At 46.5% G+C, this 12,010-nt stretch overlaps 1 pseudogene; it reads left to right on the forward strand.

The window, feature by feature from the left end:
• Positions 1 to 427: 427 nt before the first annotated feature.
• LOC141541474 (splicing factor, proline- and glutamine-rich pseudogene) lies at positions 428 to 2,514 on the forward strand (annotated as a pseudogene).
• Positions 2,515 to 12,010: the final 9,496 nt, after the last annotated feature.

The following is a 12,010-nucleotide window of genomic DNA, read 5'->3' on the forward strand; positions in this document are numbered from 1 at the left end:
AAGTTTATACCTTTAGTCTTCTGAAAGGAATTCACACCTTTAAAAGGAGTTCACATCTTTAGTCTTCTGAAAGGAGTTTACATCTTTAAAGGAGTTTACACCTTTGGAATACCCACAAGCCTGGGAAGATAAAAGGAGCCAGGATTCAGGAAGAAGAGGATTCCAGACTCTACCTTTGCTCTGGCTGGAGGCTCCAGAATCCTTCCTAGAGAAAGATTACAATTGAGAGAGGACAGAACACAACAATTTTGGCTCCCAACGTGGGGCAAGGACTTATTCTGAGCCCTTCAGAGGAGCTGGCCTGGACTTGATATTTTGGCTCCCAATCAGGGCTTGTGTCCCCCGCCATTTTGTGATCAGCAAGGTGGCCTCCATGTTCCCTGAGCGACTTCTTCGCTTTTGCCTCGCCCATCCGCTGATCACAGACATGTCCCGGGACCGGTTCCAGAGTCCCAGGAGCCATGGCAGAGGGCGAGGCAGTGGCCTAAGCCATGACTTCCGTTCACCACCGCTGGCCATGGGCCTGAGCCATAATCAAGGGCCGCTGGGGCCAGCCCCAGGCCAGACCGGACCTAAGCCTTCCATCCCACTGCCTCCGGTGCAGGTACTGGCACAGCAGCAAGCGCAACAGGCAGCGGCAGCACAGCAGCAACAGTTGTCATCCCCAGACCCACAGAAGCCAGGGCTCCCTCACGGCAGCAGCCCAGGGCCCACAGTGGATACCGCTGCGCCAGTCTCCGTTTCTGCGTCATCCATGCCGTCCCCGAGCTCGGGGGGGCCTCAAGGCCCAAGCTCAGTAACTTCCCAGGCCTCATCTGGACCATCGGCCCCTCACTTGGGGCCTCAGCAGACCTCTTTGACCCTGGCCTCCATGTCCTCTGGCTCGAATGAGGGCCCGCCCCCTCTGCCCCTGGGCTCCTCTGGGCCTAAACCTGGTCCTAGCCCTGGCGGGCCCAAACCTGGTGGGCTGGGCCTCACTCCTCCCGGGGGACATCTGAAACCGCCACACCAGGGCAGGCAGCACCACCTGCCGTATCAGCAGGAGCAGCACCCGCCTCCCCATCACCAGGGCCCCTTGCCTGGAGGATCCGCGGGCCACAGTGAAGAGAAGATCTTGGAATCGGAGGGTTTTAAAGAAAATTTGTCCTTATTGAGGAGACCTGGGGAGAAAACTTATACCCAACTCTGTAGGTTATATGTTGGAAATCTGCCAGTTGATATTATAGATGAAGACTTTAAAAGATTATTTGCTAAGTATGGAGAACCTGGTGAAGTCTTTGTCAATAAGGGTAAAGGATTTGGATTCATCAAACTGGAATCGAGAGCACTGGCAGAAATTGCCAAAGCAGAACTTGATGATACACCCATGAGAGGACGACAACTTCGGGTTCGTTTTGCCACACATGCTGCCGCCCTCTCTGTACAGAATCTCTCGCCCTATGTTTCCAATGCATTATTGGAAGAAGCGTTCAGCCAATTTGGACCTATTGAAAGGGCTGTGGTAATTGTTGATGATCAAGGAAGATCTACAGGAAAAGGCATTGTTGAATTTGCTTCTGAGCCAGCTGCAAGAAAAGCATTTGAAAGATGCAGTGAAGGACTATTTTTGTTGACAACAACTCCTCGACCAGTCATTGTGGAACCTCTTGAGCAATTAGATGATAAAGATGGTCTTCCTGAAAAGCTCGCCCAGAAGAATCCAATGTATCAAAAGGAGAGAGAGAACCCTCCACGTTTTGCTCAGCATGGCACCTTTGAGTTTGAGTATGCCCAGAGATGGAAGTCTTTAGATGAGATGGAAAAGCAGCAGAGGGAACAAGTTGAGAAAAACATGAAAGATGCAAAAGACAAACTGGAAAGTGAAATGGAAGATGCATATCATGAACATCAGGCAAATCTTTTACGCCAGGATCTAATGAGGAGTCAAGAAGAGCTGAGAAGGATGGAGGATCTTCACAATCAAGAGATGTAGAAATGCAAAGAAATACAGTTAAGGCAAGAGGAAGAACGCTGTAGAAGAGAAGAAGAAATGATGATTCGGCAGCATGAGGTGGAAGAGCAAATGAGACGCCAAAGAGAAGAAAGTTACAGTCAGATGGGATACATGGATCCTTGTACAAGAGAGATAAGAATGGGTGCAGGAACAATGAACATGGGAGATCCCTATGGCTCAGGAAGCCAGAAATTTCCACCTTTAGGTGGTGGCGGCATAGATTATGAGGCCAGCCCTGGAGTTCCACCAACAGCCCTGAGTGGTTCCATGATGGGAAGTGACATGAGTACTAAGCACTTCAGGCAGGGAGGAGCCGGGCCTGTGGGTGGGCAGGGCCCTAGAGGAATGGGACCTGGAACTCCAGCAGGATATGGGAGAGGGAGAGAAGAGTATGAAGGCCCAAACAAAAAGCCCTGATTTTAGATGTAATATCTAGGCTTTCATTCCAGTTTGTTTTTTGTCTTTTCTTGTTTAGACACCGATCTTTTTAATTCTTACATTTTAGTAAGAAAGCTCCATTTTTATGGATGTTAGAAATTTATTGACCTAATATTTATAAATGGTCTGTTTGGGTGAGTAAAATTATGTAATGCAGTGTTTCAAAAAAAGGAGAAAATCTAAGAAACATCTGACACTGAAAGAGTATGGCTGATAAGAAGACTGTTAAAGGACTTGAAAACCAGCAGAGATAATTGGATTCCTTGAGATGAAAAACTGTTGATGAAGACTATTGTAGGACTTTAAAACTTGCAGGAATTATTAGATTTCTGCCACATGAACTAATAAACAATGTACTTATGGACATGTATAAATTCTCAATTTGTGATTATTTGATCATGTTATTTGTTACATCACTTCTAGCATGTGTTATGATACCATGTGTTTTTTAAAGGACATTTATCTTGGATTTACTTCCTTGAACTGTCTCATTTCCCTATTTCTATCCCCAGCACCTACGACAGTGCCTGGCACATTCTGAGGGAATAGTAATTGTTTGGTTATTGATGATTGATTGACATAGGATCCCGATTTCATGTCCCTTCTCTTAAGGGAAGAAAATAACATAGTGGAGAGAACTCTGGCTTTGGAGTAGGGAAGACCCGTATTCCAATCCTCCCTGAGACATGTACTGATTATATAATCTTGGAAAAATCACTTCAGTTTTTTGGCCCTCAATTTTCTCTTCCATGTTCATCAATTTAGAGTTAAGAGCTCATTAAGGCCTTAATGTTAGCTAGATAGGGAAAGCGAGGCTCAGGAGAAAGAATTGCCTTGTACAGAATCACAGAGATGCTTACCATCTGGGGTAGTATTTGAACTCGGATCTTCCTGACTCCAATCTTAACATTCACTTGAGTTGTCCATTTAATACAAGATAAAAATCCAGGGCCCAGAAAGTAAAAAATTAACCCAGCAACAGATCTGTCTGTGAAGAAAAGCTGGTGAGTGGGGAGGCTCAGTAAGAGAGGGGCAGACCAGAATCACACCTCAGTCCTCTGACTCCTAATCCACTCTCTTTCTCTCCCCTACTTCTTTCTTAAATCTTAGTTCTCTTAAAAAAATAAATCTAGATAGGATGAATAGATAGATGGAAAGAGAGACACAGAGAGAAAGATAGAAAGGAAAAAAGGGAGGGAGAGGGGGAGAGAGAGACAGAGAAGCAGAGACAGAGAGAAAAGGGAGGGAAGGAGGGAGAGAGAGACACATGCACACTCAGAGAGAGTGAGACACACACAGAGGGAGGAAGGGAGGAAGACACACACACACACACACACACACACACACACACACACACACACACGCACATAGATTTGATCCTGGCCCATCTTTTCTTTTGCCTAACCAGAAATCCAAACAACCAAAATAAAGAACACAATAACTCCACTTGTGCACAGTGTGCACCTGTATGGATGTCTGTAGTTTTCCACGTTGCCCCTCCAGCTCACAGGATGGTCTAGAGCCCCAGGTAGATGCTTAAAACAAAACAAAAACAAACAAAAGACAAGTTGGTTCTTGGTTGATTGAACTGGAATCTTTGCGTCTGACTTTCAGCTGGGGATATTGAGCAATTCAGTCTAATATTTGGCCCCTCCTGAAGGTGTGTGGAGAAAACTAGGTACACGGGAGCCATGGCTATCCTTTCTCTTCAAGATAGTCACAAAGACATGGCCATCCCTGTATTACCCGTGGGAGAAGTGACCTTGTTGAAGTCACTGAGCCTGAAGTGGGTGATGAGTTTCCAAACCACAGAAGAAATGTTGGAAGACTCTGTTCTAAACTGACCCCCCCCCCCCCACCAGCATTCTAGACCAGTGAGGAGCCAGACTCTGCCGGCCACTGCACTGGCGCTTCCTGAGCCCATCCTTTTGGACTTTTATGATCGACAGTGGAGGGGAAGAGAACTAGGATCAGTCAAAAGATCCGGCTTCAAAACCTGCCTTTTGCTGCTTTTTATCTATGTGACGGTGGCCCAGTCATTTCCTCCCTCTGGGCATCACATTCCCCTGCAAAATGGCGACGTTCTAAGGCTACATTCCTCTAATCTAGAAGGAGGGGAGCATGCTCAAAGATGGCCTTTATATGGAACACACTCCCCTTTGCTCATGTTCGTTTCCTGGGACATGAGAGAAATGCTTTTTCTTTCTTTTTTTTTTTCTTTTAAATTTTTTAAATTTTAAATTTTATTGTTTATTATCATTATAGCTTTTTATTTACAAAATATATGCATGGGTAATTTTTCTTTTTTTTTATTTAGAATTTTTTTCACAGTATATGTGCATGAGTAATTTTTAAAATAATATTATCCCTTGTATTCATTTTTCCAAATTACCCCCCCCATTCCCTCCCCCCGATGACAGGCAATCCCATACATTTTACATGTGTTACAATAAAACCTAGATACAATATATGTGTGTAAATACCAGAGAAATGCTTTTTCTTTGAAAAGAAAGCATCCCCTCAACCTCACTTTGGATGAGTGAAGGGTACGAGGATGCTTCCAGGAGTGGGGACTCCCTGGAGAGCCTGAGACGTGGGTGCCAGGCTCAGCTGTGCTGCTCACTGGTCACGGGGTCTGGGAAAGCCTCCCTGATCACTGGGCTGCAGATTGCTCATGGGGAAAATGGGGATAGCTTAAATTAAAGTGTGCATTGGGGCCAGGTGCAGGAGGATCCCACTCAGGAGAGGAAAGGGAGCCCAGGGCTCCTCCTCTCATTGATATATCCTCTCGCATTAGTTTACCAGGTTAGAAAATTAGGAAATACAGGACAGCAGCTGGAGGGATGGCAAGCCCAATCTGGCAGACAAACTCTGGGATCCAGACAATCGAATGGCAGTGGAGGCTTAGCTACTGCTTCTTCTGTAGGGATCTACCCAGGGGTCAGGACCCCTAGAAGCAGCAGAAAAGTTCTGGGTCTCAGAGAGAACAGACCGTGTTTAATGGGAATGTAAAGGAGGAGGGGGCTGTAAATGGATAATAATGAGTCCTGGGAAGGGCTTCTGTACTCTAGAAACTCGCACTGAGGCTGGAACAACACCTCTAGCTCACTCCCAGCTCTTCTACGTTTGGGAAATGAACCCCAAACTATTCTTAATAAGGCCCAAGGAGAGAACCTCCCATAGTCCTCCAGTGCTCCAGAATTATGGGAAGCTACCAAAGGGAATTGGTCCAATCTAAGGCTTCCTCCAACTATTTGAAATTTCAGTCAGTTTGGACAAAGTGCAGTGGCCAGTCCGGGGAGATCCTCATGATTCTGGGCCCCTGAGCTCTGTCTCAGGGAGAGCAAGTTCTTTCTCCTTCCCAGTGACTGCCTTTCCTCTTCAACCAGAAACCAGAAAGATCAATGATAAGATCTATTGTAGTCCAATGGTAAGAACGTGGTCACTTCAGGGCCCGGGTCAAAGGTTGGATTCCTCGATGGGCCAATTGTGAGCAACCCAAGAGCTGGTCCTGGGTTCTGAGGAGCTTTGTGCCTAATGACTGTCCTTGGGGACAGGAGACAGTACAATAATCAGCATACATTTATAGCAATCACAATAGTCGACAAACGAAGGAAACATTTAGTAGGGACCCGCCATGTGCCAGGCACTGGAATCAAACCTTTATGAATTTTATCTTATTTGATCCTTACATCCTTGGAGGATACAGTCTATTATTACATTAGGGATGATAATTAAATCCTTAGGAAATGATGGTGGGGGATTTCTCTATGGACTCATTAGATTCCTTCAGAAGAATGAAATCTGGCAGAGAAGAGAAAGAGGAAGAGGTTCAAAGCTCTGGAGAAGGCAGAGAAAGGTATAATATGAAACATACTAATGGGGGCTTGTGAGCTCTACTGTTAGGAGAATAGACTCTCAGTGTTTGCTTTGGAACCCGAGTTCCTAGTGGTCCCCTGGTTCTTCAATGCGAGTTTTAGTTAGGATTTCCCTCGTCTCTATCATATAGGGGTTTGCTTTCATTTCTTCCAGCTTAAACTCCATGATCTCAGGATTCTAACCTTCCTCCTTTTCCTTTTTCTGCCCTTTTTACATAGGCCTTCTGTTTTGTTTTTTTTTGGGGGGAGGGGAAAAAACTCATGGCAGGGCATAGGAAGGGCAACATCTAGAATTAAAATTATTATGAAGGAGAATAGTAGATAAAAATACAAACTTTTCAAAAAAGAAAGAAAAAGAAGATGTGGCGAGTATTTTGATTTTTAAGGAGAAAATGAATGAGAAGAGAATCTGGCTTGTCTGGCTGCTCAGAATCATTTTCCTGTCACTGTTTCCTCTCCCCCGGCACAGATGGGGTGCCTCATTTGTGGCCACCGTGTTGGACTATAATCAGAGTTGCCATGAGTAAGCAGACTGACCACAGATGACGTCTTTCTAGGGCTGCGTTCTGTCCTTTTCCCCTAATTCCAATGCAAGTAGGCCTTTCCTTGCTTCAGACCTCAATACGCTCTATCTCGTGATAAAAGAAAGAGGAAAAAGATTGCCAAAGAGTTTTCATGCCTCCTTTTTCTTTTTAAGGGCCTGCAAAAGCCCCTCGCTGATAGGGCACAAGAATTAGGATCAGTGAGCTTCTGCAATCCAAGCAGGGATTGATACTGCCCACCTGGTCTCCTTGGAGTGAGGAATCATCTCAGGATTCGACAAAAGCCCGGGAATCACCGACTCTCTGACCAGTGAGGGGTCCGGGAGGGCTTCTCCTTTGCCTTGAGCAGAAATCCTCTGCTAACCAGGACTCATCTCGTCTTTGCATGAGGATATCAGTGAGAGAGACCCTCTCAGGTAGCCCATTTTACTCTTAGCTCTCATTGGGAGCTGATTTTGCTTAAAATCATCTTAAATCTCATTACGACTTTTACCCCTTCTACGTGATTCCTTTTTGGAGACTAAGCATGTGTGGCTAATTCTTCTCTATGAGAGTTCTTCAGATTCTTGAAGGATCATGGATCTCCCTTATTCAGTTGAATCTGATTGATTCCCACCACTTATTACCATTATCCCCGCCACTTGCCCCTGACAGAGTGATGTCATTTGGACTTCTTTCTGTACAAAGGACACGTCTCAAGTTGAAATAGGGCCAGGATGAGAACTCCAGCCACGCTCATTTATCTGTGGCATTTCTACCAGAAATGGTAGAATGGTTATTTCTACCAGGCCAAATGGAACCTCTCCAGGGACAAGCAATAACCCGATTTCCCATGTTGGTCCCCAGAGCTCATCATGGTGCTGTGTACAATGTAGGGACAGGACAAATGCATTTTTATCCATTGAGTCATTCCCTAGTTATTCATCCATGCATGCATTCAATTTCATTTGTTATTTATTCACGAATTCCCTGCCTACCTGCCTAGCATTCAGCTCATCGTCATCCACAAACAATTTACTTCCTGACTTGTGTTTAGGACCGTATTTGACCCTTGGATGCCAAGACTCACCCCAAGGAAAGTGTATTTCCTGCCCTCAGAAATCTCCTTTGCAGATGTGCTGCAGTAGACACACAGGGAGGCTATTGTGGAACAACTCTGGAGGCAATGACCATCTTGTCTCACTCCAATGACAGACCCGCTCCCACTCCCGACTGTGCCCATGCTGGGTATGGGTATCTGGGCCCACTGGGTGGAGATCTAACGGCCTCTGGAGGCAATGACCATCTCGTCTCACTCCAATGAGACCCGCTCCCACTCCTGACTGTGCCCATGCTGGGTATGGGTATCTGGGCCCACTGGGTGGAGATCTAACGGCCTCTGGAGGCAATGACCATCTCGTCTCACTCCAATGAGACCCGCTCCCACTCCTGACTGTGCCCATGCTGGGTATGGGTATCTGGGCCCACTGGGTGGAGATCTAACGGCCTCTGGAGGCAATGACCATCTCGTCTCACTCCAATGACAGACCTGCTCCCACTCCTGACTGTGCCCATGCTGGGTATGGGTATCTGGGCCCACTGGGTGGAGATCTAACGGCCTCTGGAAGCAATGACCATCTCGTCTCACTCCAATGACAGACCCGCTCCCACTCCCGACTGTGCCCATGCTGGGTATGGGTATCTGGGCCCACTGGGTGGAGATCTAACAGCCTCTGGAAGCAATGACCATCTCGTCTCACTCCAATGACAGACCCGCTCCCACTCCTGACTGTGCCCATGCTGGGTATGGGTATCTGGGCCCACTGGGTGGAGATCTACCCATCTACCCACAGATGTAGGAAGAACAGATGCCCTCATTGGCAGGGTGACTTTAACTCCTCCAAGTCAGATCCAGTCAACAAGCACTTGTTAAGTCCCTACTGATCCCAAGCCCCATGATAGGTCCTGTGGAAGCCCAGGAAAGCAGAGCTCTTTGGAAGGACAATGTTAACCAAAGGTCCTGGTTGAAAAGCCAGCATTCTGGACCCTTTCTGGGTATCTCTGATGCCAGTGACACCCATGGGCTGCTTCTGCGTGCACAGGGCACATGAGCGATGATTCACTGGGTCTTTCCTGTTAGCCAACCTCAGGTGCTGCTCTTTGTGCCTCAGCAGCAACGGCAAGGGGAAGTTCATGGACCTACGCAGACAATGTTTCAGTAGGGCCACATCATGGAGGAACGGGGCCAGAGCTCCCACAAATCTTTTAAAGGCAACATCCCACAATAAATGCCGACTAGCAATGATGCCGTGTATCAGGCTATCCCAGGTGGGACTTACAGGGGGACTTCTCACCTTCCCCCAAGGGGCTTTCACACTCTCAAGCATCTTCCAGTTTCACTGGCACACAGTTAGACCACAAGCCCAACCTCAAGGCTGAGTGGGGTTATTGGTTCAGTAAATTAGAGCCAGTTTTCTAAAGGGAATATAGAGAATCAGGAGGAATCAGGAGGCCTGGCTCCCAGGCCTGAGCCTGCTGCTCATTAGCTGCCACTTCTGTGAGCCTCAATTTCCTCATTTGTAAAATGAAGTGGTAGGACAAATTGACCTCAGAATTTCCTTCTACCTTGAACATCCTGTCACAGGAGGAAGAAGAAAGTAGCCATTTCCCAAATTTATTTTTAAAAAAAAATATATATATTTTTTGTATCTCTTCCTCCTTTATAATTGTTTCTTAAAGAATGGGGTTTAAAAATGTTTCTGGAGGGTTAAATAAATGGATCTAGGGACAAGCTTTAGGCAAAAGTGACCTCACAGGAAGATTAAGTGGACGGTCACCCAGACTGTGAATTTGAAGGGCACTGACCAACCTTGACCAATAAAATTTCCCAGAATCCTAAGTCATCACATCACCTGTCCCTCAAAATGGTCCCAGTTCTAGTTTCTTTTCAGATAGGACAATTAAGAGCTGGACATTATAGAGAGCCTCGTGTGATTGGAAAAAGAGTACAGGGTCTCTCACTGTAAGCCTCCTCACTGAAGCTATTAGCACAGGTTAGTCTCTCATGTTCCAAGAGGTAGTGCAGTATAATGGGTAGAACATGGGGCTTGGAGGCAGAAGACTTGGACAGAAATCTTGGCTTTGTTAACTATTATGTGTGTTCTTTTAGGGAAGTCACTTGCCTTCCCTCAATTTCTTCATCAATAAAATGGGGCAGGGGCTGAGGGAGATGGCTTCAGAGGTCCCTTCTAGCTCCTGGTCTAAGGTCCTCAGGACCCCTGACTTGGAGGCCTCTAAGATCCCTTTAAGCTCCTGACTCTCTAGCCTGGAGCCTTTACACGTGAGGACAGCTTGCCGGGCCCCTAAGCAATGGCTGAGGAGAAGCCTCCGAGTCCCAGAGCTTCATGAAGTGCCAAGGACGGGGCCTACAGGTGCAGCACAACCAGTGTGGGGAGTCTCCCTGCTGCTGCCCTCGAGGGCAGGGCACGGGGGACCTTAGGAGGGGAAAGGGCAAGGGGCAGAGGCAGGGAGCAATGGCACCGAGGAGGAGAGGATGGCAGCCAGGCTTTTCCAGGAATGCTGAGGACATGACCTGAATTTTGCTTCCTCTATCATCCGCCTTTTCAGCATTTTACTTATAGAGGGAATTGAGAAGAGCAGAACTGAGCACTCAGCCAAAACCTTGTGACTCCTAGCTTTTCAGTCTTCAATAAGCACTTATTAAGCACCTACTGTATGCCAGGAGTCAGAAGTATTCCCCACACCCTACCACCCTATACCAGCCCATTCACCAGGCAAACATCTTCAGCATCTCGCTCCTGTCTATTCAACCCAAAGGCCATTCTAAGGGCATCCTTACCGTCCTTGGGAATTACAGCGCAGCCATACACCTGGAGCCCGGCGCTGATAAACTCCTTCAGTTTCCTGAGTTGGCAAGGACCTCATCTTCCTTCAGAAGGGAGCAGAGAGCAGACAATGACCCCTCAGGGAGGGAAGTGCTAAATCTTAGGAGGAAGGAACCACCTGTGGGAACATCCCCCTTGTGGGAACATCCTGGAGGACATAAGCCAGCCACAGAAACAATAGCCCCAGAGTTGCCCTCCACAGAATCTCGGGGCTTCTCCAGAGATCACAGAATTTTGGAACCTGAAACAGAAGGGGCTCCAGTGCTCACGAGATCCTCAGTCTACAATAAAGGGATTAAAGGGACAATTGGTTACACCCCTCCTTTTATGGATGAGGAAAGTAATCCCAGAACGATGAGGGGAAAAGTATGACGTATCTATCTGTCAGTCATCTCTGTATTATCTATTATCTATCTGTCTATCTCATCTATTTCCGTGTCTAAATATAAACTATGCACACATATGTGTGTAGAATATACATCAAACACATATCCATATGTTTATAACTACAAATGTAGGATTTGAAGACTCTTTGGAGCCAAGGAAAGAGCACAGAGCTTTCTCCAGCTTCCTGATGTCTCCTGATGCCCAGAGGCAAGTCTAAAAAGACATAAGAAATACAAGATATACAGGATAGAAGAGAGAGCAAAGAGGAAGACATAAAAGAAAATAATTCCATAATAAATAATTCAATAATACTAAATTTAGTTTTTTATTTTCCTTTTTCTCTCTGTTTTTCTGTCTCTGTCTCTTTCTTCATTTCTCTTTCTTTCTCTTTTTTCTCTCCATCTCTCTCTTTCTCTGTCTCTATCTCTATCTGTCTCTGTCTCTGTCTCTGTCTCTCTCTCTCTCTCTCTCTCTCTCTCTCTCTCTTTCTCTCTCTCTCTCTTTCTCTCTCTCTCTCTCTCTCTCTCCATCTCTGTCTCTCTCTGTCTCTGTCTCTCTGTCTCTCTTTCTGTCTGTCTCTCTCTGTCTCTGTCTCTGTCTGTCTCTCAGAAGATAATTTCTAGCTTCCTGGCTTTGTGAAGAAGGAAGAGAGAATCCTTTTTCACTCTTGGACCAGAAGCAGGAAAGAATGTCTTAGCTTCTAACTCAGTTCTAAGGACCTTTTAAAGGAGAAAATCTGGTGTTGACAGTTAGACGGGGCCTGGGCATTCTGTGGGGAAGCCCATTACCAAGACTGGCACCCCTGGATCCCCCTGATCCAGTTAAGGAGACACTCAATGTGTCATTATGGGCTTAGAGCAGCCCCTCGGCTGGGGGTCTGAGGCTCAG

This window comes from Sminthopsis crassicaudata, chromosome 4 (genome assembly GCF_048593235.1).
Source record: "Sminthopsis crassicaudata isolate SCR6 chromosome 4, ASM4859323v1, whole genome shotgun sequence".
Classification (NCBI taxonomy): Eukaryota; Metazoa; Chordata; class Mammalia; order Dasyuromorphia; family Dasyuridae; genus Sminthopsis; species Sminthopsis crassicaudata.